The sequence below is a fragment of the Notamacropus eugenii genome, chromosome X (genome assembly GCF_028372415.1).
Source record: "Notamacropus eugenii isolate mMacEug1 chromosome X, mMacEug1.pri_v2, whole genome shotgun sequence".
NCBI classification, from domain to species: Eukaryota; Metazoa; Chordata; class Mammalia; order Diprotodontia; family Macropodidae; genus Notamacropus; species Notamacropus eugenii.
The window spans coordinates 16,134,893-16,157,745 of NC_092879.1; the positions used below are offsets into that span (position 1 = coordinate 16,134,893).

General features: G+C 42.7%; 1 long non-coding RNA gene across 1 annotated transcript in view; it reads left to right on the top strand.

The window, feature by feature from the left end:
* Positions 1–22,853, top strand: part of LOC140515578 (uncharacterized) — a 385,043-nt gene that overhangs the window by 238,707 nt on the left and 123,483 nt on the right. The window contains exon 3 of the long non-coding RNA XR_011971089.1: positions 409–1,723. This is a non-coding gene — a long non-coding RNA (uncharacterized lncRNA). The remainder of the gene's footprint in view (positions 1–408; positions 1,724–22,853) is intronic.

Below are 22,853 nucleotides of genomic sequence, written 5' to 3' on the forward strand. Positions count from 1 at the left end.
CACATCGAGTCTGGACATGGCCACACTCAGGAAAGGACAAGCTCTTATGCATGCTCAGAAGAAAGACACCCAGTACCCAAGGATGAATGCACAGAAGACAGCCCTGCAGATGCCAGATACACAGATAAATTGACAGAGCAGCCAAAACTCTCCTCTCTCAGCACTGGCAGTCTCAAGTCAAGCACTTATCCTGAGGCTGCAGAGCTTGAAGGAATCACTCTGCACCTCCAAAGCTCCTTTCTTTCCCCTCCTCACCTCTCTATGAATGGCCCTTTAGAAACTTCACCTCACATAAAACTTTTTATTGCTGTTTCCTCTATCTGATATCACAGTATACCGCGTATCCCCCCCTCCCTCTCCTTCTCCCTGAGAGTCATGTTGAGTGACAAATGATACTTTTTGTTGTAGGAGGGAAAAGCAGTCAACTAGACTACACAGAGGAAAAGATAATTGAGGCAGAAGACACACTCTCTGACAACATTCCAGTTACTACACGCTTACTCTCTGTGGAAACACATCTACCCTCCCAACACTCAGAGGAAAAGATAATTGTGCCAGGAGACGCACTCTGAGAACATTCCAGTTACTATGGGCTTACTCTCTGGGGAAGCACATCTGAACTCAGAATATTCAGTGGATGAGATGCTTATGGGTGGAGACACAAACTCTGAGAACATTCAACTTACTACAGGCTTGCTCTCTGGGGAAGCACATCTACTCTCTGAACATTCAGAGGAAAAGATACTTGTGGCAGGAGACAGTCTCTCTGAGAACATTCCAGTTACTACAGCCTTACTCTCTGGGGAAGCACATCTAACATCAGAATATTCAGTGGATGAGATGCTTATGGGTGGAGACACAAACTCTGAGAACATTCAACTTACTACAGGCTTGCTCTCTGGGGAAGCACATCTACTCTCTGAACATTCAGAGGAAAAGATACTTGTGGCAGGAGACAGTCTCTCTGAGAACATTCCAGTTACTACAGGCTTACTCTCTGGGGAAGCACATCTAACATCAGAATATTCAGTGGATGAGATGCTTATGGGTGGAGACACAAACTCTGAGAACATTCAACTTACTACAGGCTTACTCTCTGGGGAAGCACATCTACTCTCTGAACATTCAGAGGAAAAGATACTTGTGGCAGGAGACAGTCTCTCTGAGAACATGCCAGTTACTACAGGCTTACTCTCTGGGGAAGCACATCTAACATCAGAATATTCAGTGGATGAGATGCTTATGGGTGGAGACACAAACTCTGAGAACATTTTACTTACTACAGGCTTGCTCTCTGGGGAAGCACATCTACTCTCTGAACATTCAGAGGAAAAGATACTTGTGGCAGGGGACAGTCTCTCTGGGAACATTCCAGTTACTACAGGCTTAGTCTTTGGGGAAGCACATCTAGCCTCCGAACACTCAGCAGACAAGACATTTGGGGCTGAAGACACAATCTGAGAACATTCTGCTTACTACAGGCTTGCTTTCTGGGGAACCACCTCTACTCTCTGAACATTCAGAGGAAAAGATACTTGTGGCAGAAGACGCTCTCGTTAACAACATTCCACTTACTATGGGTTTGCTTTCTGGGGAAACACATCTAGAAAAACATAATGAACATTTAATGAAATGGAGGCCTCTGAAGCATTCCTGATGAAAAGACCAGAGCTGAAGAGAAAATGTGACTTTCAAGTACAAGACTCAAAAGAAGCATTGAAAGGTAAATATGAAAGAGAAATCTTAAGTGGCTCAATAAGTTTAAGCAGTGTACGTTACTTGAAAGCAAGATGAAATGCATATCTTCTAAGAATGCAATCATTATTCAAGTAGGTAGAAGGATCCTCTCTGGAAAGAGCGTTTGAGAGTGAGCCAATTAGGTAGGGATGATGCAAAACAAATAGGGGAGAAATATGGACACTCTGGGACAGGTTAGAAAGAAGAGAAAGCATGGGGAAGATGACCTCACATGAAATATGCATGCAAGGTAGAGGTTTTACACTGGGTTGGAAAATGCTGGCATGGGAGGGGATGTCACACAGACCATGCTTGCACCTCAGCCATCTAAATTCATTCAAGAAGGGAAAATACATATTGATTCAATTGGTCCTAAAGTTCTATCTTACCCAACAGGTAAGTAGGAGAAGGGGATAAGACAAAGAAATAGTAATAAAAAGGTGATCAGATAAAAGAAGGCAGTGTCCATATACAAAATACATATTAGAGGAAGGACAGGATAAAAAAAGAGAGTAGGAAAAACAGAAATAAATAGGATGCAGGGAAATGCAAAATCAGTAATCCTAGCAATGTCAGAGGGATGAACTCATTCATAAAATGGAAGTAGGTAGCAAAATGGATTAGAAAGCCGTATAGAATTCTAGGAAACTTATTTATAAAAGGCCTCTGGAAAACACTGAATGGGAATAGAAAGGAGTGCAGACAGATGTTGCTTTATGTAAATTCATAGTACAAAAATTGAACTTTATGTAAGGAATTCGATAAGAAATCTACATTCCCAAGGTATCACCTATGTAAATTTTACCAGAGAGCAGTGAGATCTCTTTCTGCTCCTGCCCCTGGGCTTGGAACTCTGTCACCTCCTACCTGCCACCTCCCACAAAGGCTTTAAAAAGTCTTCCATGTGAAAGCAGCAGAGACCTGCAGAAAGCCACCAGCATGGCTGGATCAGGGCTTGGATTGAGAACTCCAGCGCTAAGAGAGGAGACCTTGGTTTCAGTTGGCCGACCCACCAGAGAGTTCGGTTGCTGATTTGGGGAATTTAGTGCATCCCCCTTGGGGTACCCTGTGTCGGGCCTTCACCTGCGTATTCCGTGTCCAGGCCCCATCTGTCTGCCTGCCTGTATATTCTTCCTCCTGCTCTTGCTTCTCCGCGCGCAGCCACTCCTCGTCCATATCCTGGAACAGTGTGCCAGCCCCTCCTCCTTGGGGCACAGGCCCCTCCTACCTCCCTCCTGTTGAATGGGAAAATTCACATTATCTAAAGGGTCTGCAGAATGGTTCAATTTCTTTTAATATTTACTTCATACTTTATTATCTCCAATGACATGTAACATTTTTATCATTGATTTTTCAAATTTTAAATTTCAAATTCTCTCCCTTGAGCCCTTCTCACCCCGCTCATTGGGAAGTCAAGTAATCTGATATAGCTTTTACATGTGTTGTCATGTAAAATACATATCTTTATTACTCTTCTTGTAAAAGGAAACATAGACTAAAAAAACACGTTGGAGAAAAATTGAGAAGGTTAGAAGGACGCATACTTTGATCTGTTTTCAGACACCATCACTTCTTTCTCTGGGAATGGATAGCATTTTTCATCCTAAGTCCTTCAGAGTGGTCTTGGATCACTGAAATGTTCAGAATAGCTAAGTTCTTCACGACCGATCATCTGACAGTATTGCTGTTACTGTGTACAAGGTTCTCCTCGTTCTCCTCATTTCACTTTGCATTAGTTCATGGAAGTCTTTCTAGGTTTTTTGAGAACACCCTGCTCATAATTTTTACTCTATGATAGTATTCCATTTCCATCATTTATCACAATTTTTCAGCCATTCCAGAATTCATGGCTATCCCCTCAATATCCAATCCATTCCTACCAGACAGTAGCTTCTGTAGGTATGTTGTACACATTAGTCTGTTACCTTTTTTATTTCCTTTTAAAATCCCCTTTGGATAAAATCCTAGCAGTGGTATTGGCAACTTGAAGGCTCTGCGTGACTTTGTAGCCTTTGGTTATAATTCCAAATTTCTCTCAAAAACGGTTGGATCTGTTCACACTTCTACCAACAGAGTGTTAATGTCTCAATTTTCCCACTCCTCTAAATCATTTGTCATTTTTCTTTTCTGTCTAATTAGCCACATAAATAGGTCGGAGGAAGTAGCTCAGAACTTTTTAAACTTGCATTTCTGCAATCAGTAGTGATATACAGAATTTTTTCACGTGACTGTAGATAGCTTTGTATACTTCATGTGAAAAGTGACAGTTCATAACTTTTGATCATTCATCTATTAGGGAATGGCTCTTCTTTTATTAATTTGACTCATTTCTCTATACATTTGGGACATGGGGACTTTTATAAGAGAACCTTGGCTTCCAGAATGTTTTCAGTTATGATTGCTGATTGTATTTCTTTCCATCTTATTTGCCCCTGTCTATTCCATTGTCTTTCTATTCACCATCTACCCCCTCAAAAGTGTTTTGCTTCTGAATACCAGTTCCCCCAATCTGCCCTCCCATCTGTCACACAGCCTGCCTTCTCTTATGCCCATCCCCTCCTACTTTGATGTAGGGTAAGGTAGATATCTATACCCAAATGACTGTGTATGTTGTTTCCTCTTTAATCCAATTCCCATTCATTGCCTATGGTACTCTTTTTATTTCTTTTATCTTTAATTTACGGAATAAAACAAGCATTTGCATGGCATAGTACAAGAAAAATGATGATTGCACATGAAACTGCACATTGCCTATGCACAACTTGTTATTGCTTTTAACCACACAACAAAATTATCCGATAAATTTCTGTTTTCTTTCTCCCCCACATGTGGTGACCATTACACCCAAATATATATATGTATATATATATATATAAACACATATGTATATATATGAATATATATACACACATATATGTATATATATGAATATATATACACACATATATGTATATATATGAATATATATACACACATATACATGCATATATATGTGTATGTACATATATATGTATACACATACCTATATGCATATATATACATATGTATATATGTAAAATTGTTCTATGCATACTTCCATTTATCAGTTCTTTCTTTGGATACACAAATCATCTTTCTTCATGTACCCCTTATAGTTATTTTCGGTATTTATAATACTCAAAATGACTTATTCACTCAAAGTTTCTTAAAACCATATGGCTTTTAATGTATTCAACGTTCTCTTGGATTTTGTTGCTCTTTTCATACAAAAAGAATATTTATTTTCAGTTTTCAACATTCATTTCCACAAGATTTTGAATTCCAAATTTTCTCCCCATCTCTTACCTCCTCCCACCCCAAGACTCTGTTCATTCTGATTATCCCTTCCCCCAATCTTCCCTCCCTTCTATCACACTCCTCCACACCCTTATCCCTATCTTCTCTCTTTTCTTGTAAGGAAAAATAGATTTTTGTGCCCCATTACCTGTATTTTTTATCTCCCAACTGCATGGAAAAAAATTCTCAATATTCAGTCCTAAAACTTTGAGTTCCAACTTCTCTCCCTTCCTCCCTCCCCACTCATCCCCACTGAGAAGGCAAGCAATTCAATATAGGCCATACATGTGTAGTTATGCAAAAGACTTCCCTAATAGTCATGTCGTGAAAGACTAACTCTATTTCCCTCCATCCTCTCCTGCCTCCCATTTATTCTGTTCTCTCTTTTGACTTTGTCCCTCCCCAAAAGTGTTTACTTCCAATTACTCCCTCCTACCATTTGCCCTCCCTTGTATCATCCCCCCACACCCCCTTATCTCCTTCCCTTCTCCTCTACTTTCCTGTAGTGTGAGGTAGATTTTCACAACAAAGTAAGCGTGCTTGTTATTCCTTCCTTAAGCCAAATGTGACGGCAATAAGCTTCACTTTTTCCATCTCACCTACCTATTTTCTGCTCCATTGAAAAAACTTTCTCTCTCTCTCTCTCTCTCTCTCTCTCTCTCTCTCTCTCTCTCTCTCTCTATCTCTCTCTCTCTTCTTCTTCTTCTTCTTCTTCTTCTTCTCTTTCTCTTTATACATATATACACACACACGCACAAATATATACATATATATATACACATATATATACATGTACATATATGCATATACATATATATACTTCCTGTTTCATACAAAGAAAAACTGGTTTTGTTCCACCTTCATCACTGTAAGCATCAACTATAAACTTAAACATAAACACTCAGCCAACATATAATAATTCTGTCACCTGTTATTTCATATTTCTGTGGCTGGCTATAATAACATTTGATATAATTTGATTTCATTTATGGTCAATTATTAGATCGTATGTTGAGTAAAAAACCCCTTCCTATCCTTGTCTTTTTAAAAAATAAAATGATCATCCCTTCCATTCATCAACCAGCTTTTTCTCAGAAGAAATCAAAGTATTTACGAATGTTATCATATATACATACATATATATACGTAGAGAGAGAGATACATCCATATGTATATATATGTAGACATATGTGTGTGTGTGTAATCCCACCAACTACCCAGATACTGAAAAAGTTTCAAGAGTTACAAATATTGTTTTTCCATGTAGAAATGTAAACAGTTCCACTTTAGAAAACTCCTTATGATTACTTTCCTGTTTACCTTTTCATGCTTCTCTTGATTCTTATTTTTGAAAGAGAAATTTTCTGTTCAGTTCTAGTCTTTTCATCAAGAATGCTTGAAAGTCCTCTATTTCACTGAATAACCATTTTTTCCCTGAAGTGTTGCATTCAATTTTGCTCCCTAGGGGATTCTTGGTTTTAATCCTAGTTCCTTTGACTTCTGGAATATCATATTCCAAACCATTCGATTCCTTAACGTAGAAGCTCCTAGATCTTGTATTATCCTGATTGTATTACCACAGTACCCGAATTGTTTCTTTCTAGCTGCTTGTAATATTTTCTTCTTGGCCTGGGAACTCTGGAAATTGGCTACAATATTACTAGGCGTTTCCCTTTTTGGATCTCTTTCAGGAGGTGGTCTGTGCATTCTTTCAATATGTACTTTACCCTCTGGTTGTAGAATATCAAGGCAGTTTTCCTTGATAATTTCATGAAGGGTGATGTCTAGGCTAGTCTGTGATCATGGCTTTCAGGTAGTCCCATAATCTTTAAATTGTCTCTCCTGGATCTCTTTTCCAGGTCAGTTGTCTTTCTACTGAGATATATCACATTGTCTTCTATTTTTTCTTTCTTTTGGTTTTGTTTTGTAATTTCTTGGTTTCTCTTAAAGTCATTGGTTTCCAAATGCTCCATTCTAATTTTCAAAGAACTACGTTCTTCAGTGAGCCTTTGAACCTCCTTTCCCATCTGGCTACTTCTATTTTTAAAGCGTTCTTCTCCTCACTGGCTTTTTGGAACTCTTTTGACATTTGGGTTAGTCTATTTTTAAAGGTGTTATTTCCCTCAACATTCTTTGGCTCTCCTTTAGCAAGCTGCTGACTCAGTTTTCATGATTTCCCTGCATTGCTCTCATTTCACTTCCCAGTTTTTCCTCTACCTCTCTTACTTGGGTGTCAAAATCCTTTTTCAGTTCTTCCATGGCCTGAAACGATTACATATTTTTTGAGGTTTCACGCAGAAACATTGATTTGTTGTCTTTCAATGTTGGTATACATTGTTCTCGCTCATCTGAAAGGCTGGAAGAAAACACCTTTTCACCAACAAAGTAACCTTCGATAGTTTTGCTGTTGTTCCCTTTCGTGAGCATTTTCACATCCTGTTGCTTCATTTTTGAGTCCTCTTTCAAGTGGAAGATATACTGTGGGGACCTGAAATTTCTCATTTACTCCAAGGTGGCACATTCAAATGAGAGGAGTTCATTCCTCTTCTGGACTGTGTTCTGCCCTGTGAGCAAGCACAAGTTTTTCTGCCCAGGATCTGAGAGTAGACTTCCTTCTCCAGAGGTGTCATCAGCTCCGCCACCCCAGCACTCTACCTCATCCCAGGACGGCCACTCAGGCTTGAGACACAATTTCCCCAAGGACTTTGGGCCCAGGGCTCTAAAAATGGATTCTGGGCCACAGTGTTTGCCACAGGCCTAGGTTCAGGCCTAGGCTGGACCCTGCTCCCTTCTCTCCCAAGTGAAAGAGTTTTCTCACTGAACTTTGAAGCATTTTTTGTCTATGTGGGAAGAGAAATCTGGGAACTGCAGCTGCTGCCTGTGATTCCATTCCCTGAACCCTGCTCCAGTTCTATCCACGCTGTGCTGCATGGCCAAGGATAGGTTATGCTCTGCCCCGAGACTGGTGTGATAGACCTTTCCTTTCATCCTTTCAGGCTGTCTTGGGCTGGAAATGTCTTTCACTCTATAGTTTTGTGGATTCAGTTGTTCTAGAATTTGGTTTTAGTCATTTTACAGGTATTTTATGGGCTATGCAAGGAGAGCTGCAGCAGGTCCATCCTTCCACTGCACCATCTGGACTCCACTACCTGTTGTACCTTTTAGCAAGAAGAAGTTTCCATTCCTTCCTTCATTATCTCTCTTAATTGGGCAGCTAGGTGGTGCAGTGGATAGAGCACCAACGCAGGAGTCAGGAGGACCTGAGTTCAAATTTCACCTCAGTCACTTGGAACTCACCACCTGTGTGACCTAGGGAAAGTCATTTACCCCAATTGCCTCAGCCTGGATCATCTCCAGTCATCTTGAGGAATATCTGATCACTGGATTCATATGGCTATGGAGGAGAAGTGAGACTGGTGACCTACACAGCCCTCCCTCACTCAAAACAAAGTCAAGTGCAAGTCATGGCATTTTTTCTCTGATTTCCTGGTCTTTTTCAGCGACGAGGGATGAACACATACACACACACACATCTCTTTTAATTGGGATTATCTTTGATTTTTCTTTTGGTAAAGTCAGGATTGCTACCCCTGCTTTTTTTTTTTTTTTTTTTTTTACTTCAACTGTAACTTAGTAGATTCTGTTCAGGCTTTACTCTGTCTGTGTCACACTGCTTCTGGTCTTTGATCTACTCTGGTATCTGCTTCAGTTTTGTGGAGTCCATCCCATTCACAGTAATGATTGCTACCTATGTATTTCCCTCCATCCTGTTCGTCCTCTTGTTTGTCCTTTCTCTCCTTTCACCCTTTCCCACATCACCAGTGTTTTCTGCTGTTGCTACTTCCTGTTATGTTGCCTTCCATTATGTCAGTCACCAGAACCCTCACCCTCTTTACTTAATCTTCTCCCCTCCTGCTTCCCTGTCGGGTAAAAGAGATTTCTATATTCAACTGATTCTGTATATTATTGCTCTTTGGGCCAACATTGATGAGAGTAAGGTTCAAGTGATGCACATTGTCCACCCTCCCATCATCTCCTCCACTGTCAAATGTCTTTCCTGCTACTTCATGCGCTATAATTTGCCCGTGTCTACCACTCCCTTCTTTCTGAACCTTTGCACTTCTTTTTCTCATCCCTTCATACTTCTTTGTCATTCCCTCATATTCACCTATTACCCCTAATGTCTGTCTGTGTTTATACTTTCTGGCTCTGCTGTTAAGGATGCAATTTTTAACAGTTATAAGTATCATTTTCCTCCGTAGGGATGTAAAGAACCTAAGCTTTATTGAATCTCTTCTGTTTTCTTTTCCCCTTTTTATCCATTTGTGGTCTTCATATTGGAGGTCAAATTTATGTTGTTGTTTGCTCTTATGAAGGCTTGAAATCCTTCTATTTCACTGAATTGCCATTTTTCCCTTTATTTGTTATGCTTGCTTTTGCCGGCTGAGTGATTCTTGGTTGTAGTCTTAGCTCTGTTGCTCTCTGGAATATCGTGTTCCATAAGCTCCAGTACTTTAATATTGCAGCTGCCAGGTCCTGTGTGCTCCTGATTGTGACTCCCCAGTCTTTGAAATCTTTCTTGCTGGCCGCTTTTAGTACATTTCCGTGATCTCATAATTCTGAAATTTGGCTATAGTGTTCCCTGTGGTTTTTGGGGGGGGGGGGGGAATCTCTTTCCTGAGGTGACTGGTGGATTCTTTCAATGCCCGTTTTGCCCTGTGGTTCCAGGGCATCAGAGTAGTTTTACCTGATAATTTATTGAAAGATGCTGTCCAGGCAATGGAATTCTAATCAAGCTGCCCCCAGCCCCAGCAGTCTAACTTCATTTTTGACCCCACTGAAAAGCAGGTCCACTGTAAGTGCCTTACCCCCACCCATATCCTAACTTCATCATATACCTCTCACCGCTCACCAGAACAACAGGTGTGTCCCTGAACTCATAGTTCTCACAGAAACAGCAGATGTGTGCATGTGATGGGAACCCAGCCACTGCTTCTAGCTCGCCACTGTCCCCAGAACTATTCCCACAGAAACAGATGTGTCCATCTACTCAGTCTCAACCACATTGCCCATCTTGATAACACAGGACCACAATAGTTAGCAAATCAGAAAAGAGCACCAGAAGGAGGTAGAGCAGGACGCTTGACTACCAAGCCATAGAAGGGGCCCACCCTAAGATGGCACCTGCACAGTAACAGTAAACAACTGATCTAGAGTGAACTTAGAACATGGAGAGACTTTTCATCATATCATTATCATACATACCTACCCCCCCAAAATGGGGTTTTGTGTATGCATTATGAATAAGGGCATATGTAATTCCCCTGAGGTTGGGACACCTCCTCCATTACCTTATCCCTTAATAAACTCCTCCTTGCTTTTTAATATTAATTATATTGCCATATTCTATGTAAATTTTGATTGTGTAATCAGCATCATCTTCTGTATAAAATTATATGTCTTGCCTTTCCTGAAGTTGCTAATTCCTCTAAGGAACTTAGGCACTCCCCAGAGCGCGAAATCACAAAACAAAAATAAAACTTTCCAGCTCAATTGGAGTAGAGCTGAGTCTTTGAAATTCTTTAGAGATGTCCTGTGGCAAATAAATCTACCTGATCCTCATGAGTCACATTTGGCGTCCCTGGGTGATCACTTGTCTCTTTGAAAATTCCAGTGTCTCCAACCCTAAGGTAGGCCTATTTTTCTTTCTCCTAACTGGGAGGTCCTTCAAGCACCTAAGAAAGCTTGACTTGATCACTTGGGTCATGCTGCCCAAAGTTCTTGCGGCTGGCAAATTCCCTCTAAGCATAAGATGCTCTGTTTGGGAATTTCACAGGGAGTTCTCTCTGAACTCGTCTTTCTTCACCTCAAAGTGGGATGTCACTGGAGAAGTGAACTGTGGCTATTGCTGGAAATTCTGCAGGCCTACAGCACCAATTATTATTGTTAACCCTCATACAACCAAGTCCCCCTGTACCCTCAGACTCCCCACTCACCTGTCTCTTGCAGAATTGGAACAAATCTGACTTAGGAGATTTAAGAAGAAAATGCCTCATATTTTTGGTAATAAGCTTGACCCCAATAGGATGTGGGAGACCAAGAGAAATGGCCTAAGGCTTGGTCAATCAATTTCAACACCATTAATCAACTTCACCTTTATTGCAGCAGGGAAAGGAAATGGACCATGAAATGGTAAGTACATGCTTTTAGGGGTCTCTCCCCAAATCCAACTCTGAGAGCACAGTGCAGGATGTTCCAAACCAAATTCAATGCAAGCAGCCTTAAAGGTGAGGACTAAGTTGACCTCTTTTGCTGATCCTCTTCTCAGAAACCCCCAAATCCCACAACCTCCTGGCACAAGCCAGTCCTTAATTCCCTCCCACTCAAGGAGTGGGGCCCTCTTTCTCCCTCCTTCTCAATCCCTGACTCGACCACCCCCACCAATAGACTTCCTACTTTACAGGAAGCAGCAGCCCCATCAGGAGGGACAATTACAGTTCATGTCCCCTTCTCAATATCTGACCTCCCCAAATTAAGGAAAACTTGGCTCTTATTCTAAAGACGCCACTAAATTCCCCTAGGGCTTCAGGGAGGTGGCTTTGCAATTTGACCTCACTTGGGGAGATGTTCATATTATTATCTCCACCGGTTGCACAATTGAGGAGAAAAAGAGAATCTGAGATTTAGCTCAAATGTTTAGGGGTGAATTGACTGTGTCTTCCCACTCAAGGTATCCCCCAGGAGCCACCGAGGTTACAGTTGCAGACCCCAGGTGGGATTGCCAAGAGGACAGCAGAGATAGGACAAAAGAGGGCCCATAGGCTGACTTGCCTCATTGGAGGTATGGTGGAAGGCTTTAAAAAACAGGTCCATCATGACAAGGTCAAGGAAATCACCCAGGGGCCAAAGAAGAGCCCTACCCTCTTTCAAGGCAGGCAGATGGAGGCTCTCAGAAAATTTGTCAATCTACACCCCATTTCACCTGAAGTGATTGCAATCCTTGATACCCCAGATATCCAGAGAAAATTGCAAATGTCAGCTTTGGGTCCCCAGACACTGCAAACCCAACTTTTAGAAATATCTTTCAGGTTATTCAACAATAGGGACTGAGCTGCAGTAGAGAAAGGGACCATAGTACCAGGGCAAAGGATAGACAACAGGCTCAAATCCTGGCTGCCACCGTATCTGAGTCTCAGAAGGACCTGCCTCTAAAACTCCGGGACAAGCTTCATTTTTCCTATGTCACAAGCAGGGCCATTGGTCTCCTAACTGACCCATGCCTAAACAAAAACTTCCAGGTCCATGCCCTGTCTGCTAACAGGAAGGACACTGGAGTTGGAACAACCCTGAAAAAAAGAAGGCAAAAGCTAGATGACCATTTGTCTGGTATGTTGCTCTGTGAATTCCCTTCACGTATAGATTGGACGCGATGGCAGCTTTGGTCTCTTGTAATGATCAAGTTTGAGACAAATTGTGGGAACCAAGGCTGACAAGGATGTCTGAGGACAACATAAGGTTGTATTGTTTTATTTAACTAATTTATTGGTTTCCAGTTTTCAGCAATCACTTCCACAAGTCTTAAATTTTCTGCCTCCCTCCTCCTTCCCTTTCTCTGCTCTCCCTCCTCGAGATATCTTGCAATCTTATATGGGTTCTTCACATACATTCTTATTAAACACATTTTCACACTAGTCATGTTGCATAGAAGAACAAGAACGAATGGGAGGAAAAAATGAGTAAAAACAAAATAAGACGTTACACAAGAGAAAATAGTCTGCTTCGTTCTGCGTTCTGATTGCACAGTTCTTTCTTAGGATGTGGATGGTATTTTGCCACAAGAGATCTTTGGGGATGTTTTAGGTCCATCCATTCCTGGGAAGGGCTTAGTCTCTCAGAAGCATCCCCCACAAACTGTGGCTGTTACTGTGTATAATGTTCTTCTGGTTCTGCTCATTTCACTCAGCATCAGTTCATATAAGTCTTTGCAGGTTTTTCTGGAGGTGTCCTGTTCGCGGTTCTGATAGCACAATAGCGTTCCATTATGATCAGATACCACAACTTGTTGAGCCATTCCCCAATCTATGGACATCCCCTCAATGGACAATTCTTGGTCACCACAAAAAGGGCTGTTATAAATAATTTTGTACATGTGGGACCTTTTCCCATTTTCAAGATCTCTTTGGGATACAGCCCTAGAAGGAATATTGCTGGTTCAAAGGATATATACTTTTTGGAGTCCTTTGGTCATAGTTCCAGATTGCTCTCAAGAAAGACTGGATCAGCTCACAGTTCCACCAACAATAAATTAGCGGTCCAACTCTCCCACATCTTCTCCAACATTGGTCATCTTCCTGTTTTGTCATATTAGTCAATCTGATAGCTGTGATGTGATACCTCAAAGTTGTTTAAATTTGCATCTCTCTAATCAATAGGGACTGATAGATAGCATCTTTCATATGACTACAGATAGCTTTAATTTTTTCCTCTGAAAACTGCCTGTTCATATCCTTTAATCATCTGTCAAGTGGCAAATGACGACTCAGTTCTCTACATATTTTAGAAATAAGGCCATTATCACAGGTACAAGGTGTAAAAATTCTTTACTAGTTGTCTGCTTCCCTCCTAAACTTAGTTGCACTGAGAGTGTTTGAAAAAAAAATTCAATGTAATGTAATTAAAAGTATTCATTTTGAACTTCATAAAGTTATCTATCTGTTGTTTGGTCATAAAATATTCCATTCTCCATATGTCTGGGACATACATTAGCCCTTGCCCCACTAATGTGTTTATACTATCACCCTTTGTACCTAGATCGTGGACCCATTTGGACTGTATTCTTGTGTAAGGTGTCAGGCATTGGTCTATGCCCAGTTTCTCTCACACCATTTTACAGTTTTCCCAGCAGTTTTTGTCAAACGGTGAGTTCTTATCTCAGAAGCTGGGGTTTTGGGGTTTATCAAAAGGAATAATTCTATATTCATTGTCTACTCTGTCTTGAGTACATAACCTATTCCACTGATCTACCCCACTAGCTCTTAGCGAATACCAAGTGGTTTTGCTGATTGCTGCCTTAGAATACAATTTGTGATCTGGTATGACTAGGCCACCTATCCTAGCATCAACATAAGCTATTGTCTTGGGCGGCAGCAGACCTTAAACCTGGACACATCTGATTAATCCACAAACCTTAGTACCAGTTATAACCCCAAGAGGAGTCCAGCGACCTGCCACCTCTAATCTTTCCCTCCAGGTGCTTCACTGCCTTAGTTAGGCTGGCTCGCCTGGCCCAAAGGGAGCAGTTGGTGGGGATGGTTGACTTGCCTCTTCTTCACAGGAAGTGCTTCGCCCAGGTATGACGACACTGGGTGCTGAGCCTGAAGCATGATAAGTGTTCTGGGAGAGACAAATGTATTTCGGAGTCTCTTGGGTTCCAGGTGCTAAGCTCTTTCCATCATGGTCATGGTAGGTGAGATGGTGGGGATAGTGTGACTTACCTGGTACTAGCTGCCTCCTGGCTCTCCCTCAGTGACACTGGCTGCTTCAGGGAAGAATACATGAGGGTTGGAGAATGTAAAACATCCTAATTTCCAAAAACGGAAAGGGAAAGAAACCTGCAAACTATGCATCAATGAACTTCATGCCCGATTTCTGGGAGCTATTCTAGAATGTGATTGTAGGTAAACTCTGGTGTTCAGTGGCCAAAACATAGCACCAAAGCAGCTTTGCTGCTGACCCATACGCATTGGGTGTGAGTTGGGGGAAAACACTGACTTTAATTGCTCAGAATACTTATTATGGTTTAAATTCATTGCCACTTACTCCAGGATCTTGTAGGTGAGTCAGGCTGTCTAAACATTAATTTAGATAATCAACTGTAAAAACGTTAAGATGAAGGTAATGTTACCTGGGGACACTCTCCCTATATTTTTTCTGGGAGGGGGGATATAGTAGTTGTGTCTCAAGAACGATCAGTCTTCCCGGAACCTGGAGAGGTTCTAGTCACCCCACCCTTGGCTTTGGTGACTTAGATGGCTATGTGGTGAGGGCGGCCAGCTCCCCCTTGTGGTTCAGTGAAGCAGTGACGAAGAAAGAAAGTCAGACAAGGAGTGTAAAGAACAGCTCCCATTTATTAATCTGAGGGTAGGGGTTTATATAGACTTTTCACAGGCAAGCAAGCAAGAAAGGTTATTCCCATGAGAAGATTTTTAATTTACTTTTGGCAGTGTAAATCTAGTCACCGTTTCTCACAATAGTTATCTTCAAGAATATCTGTTTCTTCACTCAAGGTCCTTGTACTCTTCACATTCTCTGGGTTCCCATGGATACAACAAAGCAAGAGGTCATGGAGAGCCATAACAAATGTTTATGAGCACAGGTTGCAAAACAGGCTACAGAGAAACTGTGCCCTGGATTTTACCTGCACTCCGTCTTGGCCCTCAACCTCTATGGGGAAATATAGACAAGAGAGGAATAAAGAGTGTCAGTACCACTCCCAGAAGAACCCTGTGTGGTGAGTCCAGTGGAGAAGCGTGCCAAGTGTCAGGCCTAGTGAGAGCAGTGTAGCACCATCACCACAAGCATCATTGGAGTTCATAGTTTTCCCTATGTGGGCCCTTCTTGTGTGATTAGCAGGGGTTCTCATTCCCCACTCCTATCCCCACCAATGGGGATCTATGTATGGGAGAGTGTGAGCTGTGCATATTATGGGGGAATGGTCTATTGCAGATTTTACTCTGCTATTTCAGTAAATGCCTTTGGTTTGAACAATTTCTGTCCTTTGATTGACTAGAGAAAAACGGGGGCTCCTGAGCTCTCATTTTGTGTCTGTGGACACACTGAGCATCTTGAAGGTAGGGCAGGTATTCCAGGGATCCTAAATGGAAGAAGAGATGTCACAGATCCCCCATGCTGTTAAATAGATGTACAGTGAACATCTAGGAAGGAGAATGTGAAGAGAAAAATCAGTATAACTTCATGGAAAACAGGGCAAGCCAGAGTAATTTCATTTCCATTTTTTGACAGAATTGCTAAAATGGTTTTACCCAGATATCTACAAAATATTTGACTAATGATTATGGCTCTTTTATTAGAATGGTTTGGAGATGTGGCCCAGGTGATAGTGAAATTAGACATACAATTGGCTGAGGCATTGCAGTATAAGGATTCCAGGTCAACTGGAGCGGTGGTCTGTAGTGGAAAGCCTGAAGGGCTTGTCATCGACCAATTTCTGCTTCTCGTCAAGCACATTGTGAGGCAGAAGGATGATACAACAAAAACCACCAAATGGAACCTTTTCAGACAGAGTTCAAAGAAGAAAGAGGTAATAGGCCATTCATGATCTAGACAAGGACTTTTCTTTCCCTCTCCAGCTGCTAGTGCCTTTTCCCAGAATTTTTTTCATTTTAAATTTCTATATAATTTGCATATACAAAATTAATATGTTTTGTACATACAAAGACACACAGATTACCACAATCTCACAAACACAATATATATGTGTATATATATGCACACACATAATATAAATACATATGTATGTATATACACATGTACATATGTATATATGCGTATATATATGTGTGTGTATATATATATATATATATTCCATGATAGAATGTATTTTCCACACAGGATGAGATTGGTTGTTTATTTTTGTTATTTTTTTGGTATCCCTAGGGTCGAGCACAATGTCTGGTAAATACTAGGTACTCGATAAATACCTGTTGCTTAGTTGCTTCATCTTTCAGGGCAGGAAGTCTTTTCAGTCTTGATCAAATAATATCACAGACATGACTGTCTCCCTTTCCTTATGTTCCTCCTCGGCGGGGAAAATGTTATAACTGACATATAAATTGGCCGTGATATTAGGTGGCATTTCTCATATGTTGGTGGTAGAGTGACACCTAATAATCTTGAGGTCACAGATCTCCTACCCAACAGAATCTCCCATTTTCTCCACTGTCCCTCTCAAGCCGCTCTCTCCTCTCATTCATAGTCCCAAATATATTGCTCTGGTTCCCAAGGTCCCTGCTCTGTCACATTCACCTGTCTCTATTGCTCTATGTTCCCTTGGAAACAGGCACCTGGATTGTATCTCATTGCCATCCTTGACTCTTCTATGTGACTCCGTGCACAACACCAAGGCCATCCCCTCAAGGAAATCATTGACATCGGTCTTGAGGAACTTCCTCAATCCAGCTCCATTGCCCGACCCTGAAGCAAATGCTTCCCCTAGCACTTCCTGCCCTGGACTGGAGATGTGGAGGAAATCTTCCTGTTCATTCCAGTGCTCAACAAATGTTCCCCTCCAAGGAAATTTGTGCTGGGTCACAAGAGCTCAGCTGCATGGAGCTGTCCCTTCCAAAGTGCTGATCTGGCTTTGGGTTCTTATCCTCCCAATTCCTCTAATCCACCTTACTGAAAATATCCCCCTGATGTGGTTTGAGAGGTTCAGCGACCCGTCAAGGACCGAAGGGCAGGAAAGGGTCATCTGGAATGTATTCACAGATTTAAGCGTTCTTTAAGTCAAGTTGACAAAGGTTTCTTTTAATGCCAATATGGCATGCAGAGCTCCTTAAGCAACTTGAATCTTCACAGGAATGATGCGAAATCTTATATAGGAAAAGGGGTAGATTATCTGGCAGATATGCCAACTAGGTGATAGCATGCCACCTGGATCACAGGCATCATTCACCACTAGAAATAGAGGGGAGGAGGTGTTTCCTAAGGTCCCTTATTTCTGTAACAAGATAGCTTTGGGAGCTGATGTGTATAGCAAGCTGGATTGTATACAGTAACTGTGGGAATCAGTTCATGATAGTTCTGCATAATACAAGATACTTCTGTACGTACAAGGGAAATTCTACAGACTTCCACTGGGTCTTGTGACAGGGAGAGATAGTTTCCCTCACTGGGGCCCACTCATGAGCTATTGCTAGGCACATGGTGTCCTTGGGCTGGGGAGAAATCCGTCAGGGACAGTGTTTTGAGGTTGGGGAGAAATGTAATCTTCGAAGTGGGGCCCAAGCAAAAGCACCTAAGCTTACCCCATTACCCCTGCTATGGAACCCTCTCTGTTCTTCGAGGGAAGGCAGTCAGGGCCTCTCTACAGGTACAGGTGTTTCTAGTGGAAATCCTCAACTGACCTGCATGGAAAGGAATGACTAACGGACCAATCTCTCTGTACGTTAAAAATGCTTGGTGCCTTCTACTACAACAAATAGACTATTATCCCCACTTTGGCAATCAAGTTCTACCATTTCCTCATACTCCCATCTAATCCCATTTCACACTGCGTAGATCATTGTTACTGTCACTGCAAGAATTTGCATTGTGTATACACTGGCTTGAAGTATGAATCAGGAAAAATGTGACAAAACTTTCAGTTCTGGTATGATCCTAACTGGAAGGGGGAGAGTGTGTTTAGTTGCTGAATGAAATGAAATGTGATGCCATATGTAAAGCCCTTCCTACTGCTCTCATTGAATAGAGTGAAAGCTCTTGGATATGTATGATCTAAGCATGGAAGGACCAGGGTGCTTGCAGTGGGATGTGTGTGGTTTTCATAGATCCAGTCAAAGGTTCCCACAATGAGGTCCCTGATATTGCTGGCCTTCCCACTGCTTCCCCTAGACCTGTGCTGCCTAGGTGCAGAGCAGCCCAGATTCCTTTTTCCACATGTTGCTCCCATTCCAGTAGGGCTGCCATCTGCTGCACCTCTGGGATCTTTGCCATGTGTATGCATGGAGACAAAGATGAAGCATTGAACAGGGTGCTTCGGTCGTCGCAATCTCTGACATTACCGAGAAGCCCCAGTCCCGCTAGAATGGCGCAGTACAACAATGTTATGTTATGTTCACACATATACAGAGTAGGTTTAATCTGTGTGTACTTTGGCCTTTGGGGATACATGATGTTACAAGTCACCTAAACCCTGACTGAAAAAATACTTATTGATGCCCTCAAGCAAACCAACTAAACCCTTTCTTGATGGAGAGGATGTTGACAGGAGAATGCTTGGGGGTAACAAAATTAGGAGGGAACTCCTGGTTAAAGACGTTCAGCAAGTCCTTCTGTTTTGGTGAGAATCCTCTCTGCTCCTGAAGGAAGTCTGCCTGGGTGAACAAGAAGTCTCTGGTGTCTCCTGAGCATGCTTAGGGAGTTTTTCCATGGGGAAGCCTACCTTGGCTGGAGCTGCACACAGCACTTGTTTTATGTGGCCATAACCACAGTAGCCCCAATACCAACTCAGATACATCCATGCCTGTAAATCTCAGTCATCCACCCTCCCTTCGAATCCTCAGCCTGCCAAATCAGGGGGAGCCTTTCCGGCTTCCCAGATCCCCTTCCAGAATATGGCCTTCTTCAATTAGCCACCCTCTTATACAGAGCTGAATGTAGAAAGGCCCTCTCCTGTTTCTGTAAAAATGGACAACAGGCTTAGAATGTACTCTTAAAAAACTGATAAGGAAACACAGTGATCAACACTTCCTTTTAAAAGCACATACGAATCAAGGTGAAAATGGACAGAAATACTTGTGGAACTGAGAGATGTAACATTTCACTAAACTGGAGTAAAAGTAAGTCAACAGAAATTAAACAGATCCTCACACCTGGATTTCTGCAGTGTAGCTGAAAGTGGTCAATCCATGGGGGAAGTCTGTAAAACAGCAAAGACCCAAGAGTGGAGTACCGATAAACTCCATGATGATGTTCCACAGAATTCATCCAACAATGTGTGTACGGAGAACCACAGAGCACACGCTCGTTATCCGGGTTTGTTTATAGAAATGCTGGGGGGTTTCTGATGGCAGTCCCACATCAGGTCGTTGTCAGCAGAAACGATAGACTGTGTTTCAGGAGCGCAGATCTAGTAATCAGCACAGACTATGGAAGGAAGGAGTAGAAACTGAACAACTCTGCACTGAAGGTGGTAAAACATTAGTACCTAATGAATACTTAGCAAGTCATGACATGAACTGGTGTCTGGAATCATGCATCTGAAGCTCAATATCTTTTAAAAGTGAACAGATGAGAAAGGTTCCTATTACACATGGAGACCTCAGGAAATCCTTGGGAATTAAAAAATAAATTGCACTGGAACTGGAACTGGAACATCGTCATGGAACAAAACTGTGCTTCCCATCTCCTAGTCATAACATTGATCCATCAGCATTCAAGAACTATGTTTTTAACAGCATAGTTAGTGTTCCTAATCTCTAAACTGCCTGGATGAAAAGCTTGTAACACATAGAGACCTAGGGGAAGACCTGAAAACTGTGTGGAAACAGCATGAAGAACATGTGATCTCCCAAATCCTTTCACCTCCCAGCATTGTCCTAAAGACGTATTCATGCAGCCCGCAGCAGATGAGTTAACATCCTAATAATCTGATTGAGTTACAAAAGACAGTAATTTTGTGCAACGATCTGAAGAACATTACACAGTAAAGAATCAATAGCGCAATAGGTAAACTCCATCAAAAAGACTGACAGATGATTGATAACGAGCATAGCAATAAATCCTTCTATGGTGCTTTATGACATAAACAAGCCCTTTGCAAACATCTCATTTGTACCTTACCACCACCTTGCTACGTGTTTGCCACAGGTATTATCACCCGGTTTTACAGATATTAAAACTGAGGTGTAGAAAATTTAAGTGGCTTGCCCATGGTCACACACTGAGTAAAGCAGAACGTCAGTCTGGGGCTTGTGCATCCAATTCCAGGTGTCTCCCCACTATGCCAGTTTACTAGTGGCAGGGCAACTGGTGTTGGAGAGAACAAAGCACCCAATCCGATATACTATTGGAAAGAAATTGACTAAGTCACCTGGTAGAGACTGAGGCAGAAAAGCAGGTGTGGCCCCTTCTTGTCCAGACTCTGGAAGGTTTATATGACATAAAGATTTAGACCAGAGTACCCACACATAAATGGCAGGGGCAGACGCGCTGCCTCCCTGAGCGCCCCCTGTTCCTCCCCAACCTGCCGGATCTTTGTCCCCTCCTGCCTGGTGAAAGGAGGCTGAGCCCCGCCCCTTCCCTCCTCTGGGGCTTGTGAGGAATTCAAGTCCCATTCCAGGCTGCTGGTTTGTAGATGCTGCTATACTTCCCGTGCTCTTTCTTCCCTTTTGTGGAGCCCAGAACAGGCTCCCTCGACCTCCTCCTTCCCCTCTTTGACTTCCCCCTTCCGCTCTTTGTCCCCCCGTTCCTCTCTTTGTCGTTGTCCTCCCAGTTTCTGTAAAGGGGCTGACCTTCCACAACCCCAAGCTGAGTTCAGCTGCACCCCCCACCCGCCTCAGCCACATCACCTCCCCACGAAAGCCTGGGAGCCTAGGAAGCCCTGGGCCCACCTCCAAATGGAGAATGCACCTGCGGCCCCCTCCCCTAGATAGATTGGGTCAACAGGGACTGAGAGAAAGGACTGGGGTGAGGGGGCTCGGCACTGCTCTGGGCCTGATGTCAGAGACTCCCCTCCCTCTCCGTTCTCGGAGGAGACTACCCCCTCCCCGCACTGACGTCACCGTGCCCGCCCCCTCCCACCCTCTATAAAGTGTAAGTCTTCTTTGTCTGGAGGAGGATGTGAGTGGGGCGAACAAGAGCAGGTCTCCGTACCCCTCACCTACGTCCCTTCCCTTTATCCTCCACACCCCACCCTCCCCTGCCTTACCCCCATCTGCCCAGCATCTTACAGACTGACTGATCCTGAGGGTCCTGCTAGCGCCTGACTGACTCTAAGTAGGTAAGTGGCCCCTCCCTGCCCGTGCCTCAGCCTCTCCCTTTCTTCTCTTTGTCTTCTCTTCCCTCTGCCCTCCCCCCACCCCAATCATTTCTTGATTGGGATCTCGCTCCCCAATTGCTTTCCCTTGCTGCCCAGAAGGATGCGGGTAAGGTTGGGTGGAAGGGCCTGACATTATCAATTAATTTGTTTATGCGTGTGTTGTGTATGGAGGTAGGATAATCCGTGTGTGTGTGTGTGTGTGTGTGTGTGTGTGTGTGTGTGTGTGTGTGTGTGTGTGTGTGTGTCCGTGTGCGTGTTGAGGGCTGAACTTGTATGTGCTTTCTCCTCCAGGCCTGCTCCTACCTGGAGCTTCCTGCCTTCCCAGGCCTTTGTCTGCAGGTGGGGGCTTGGGCTTGGTTGGTTGCAATAGAGGACAGCAAGGGAGAAGCCGTTGGGGACACGCCCTCCTCTCCTCAAGTGGAGTTTCTCATCCTTTCTTCCTCCCATCCTTGGCTTGATCTCAGGCCTGGGCAAAGAGGAGACAGAATAGGAATTCTTCTCCTCCCCTTCTCCTGGTCATCTCTTTTGTTTAGTGTTGTTTCATTGAATCCTGGATTTATTTTTGTTCTGGTTTGAAGTAGAATCTGGTGAAAGGGGTTTTTCCAGGCACTTTGTGGTTGAACAGAGAGAGGGGACTGTCCCTGATCCTGGAGATCTCTATGATTTATGGAAAGAAAAAGAGAGATGTTTTAATGTGCACTTCTCTCATCGTGAGGAATCTGGCCCATTTTGTCACAGGGTTATTGTTAGCTTGAATTTCTTCCTTTGAAAGCTTCCTGTTCCTTTGACTATTGAAGAATGCCTCTTAATCTTAAAAAATGGAATCAGTTTCTTCTATGTCTTGCCTATGCAGCAGACCTCAGAGAACGTTATTGAAAGGATGTTTTTCCTCATTTCACTGTATCCCATGTTTGTACAAAAACATTTCAACCTTATAGAAGCAGAATCATCCGTTTAACTTTCTGTGTTTCTCTCTGCTGCTGTTCTGTCATAACCTCTTCCCTTAATAGATGTGACAAGC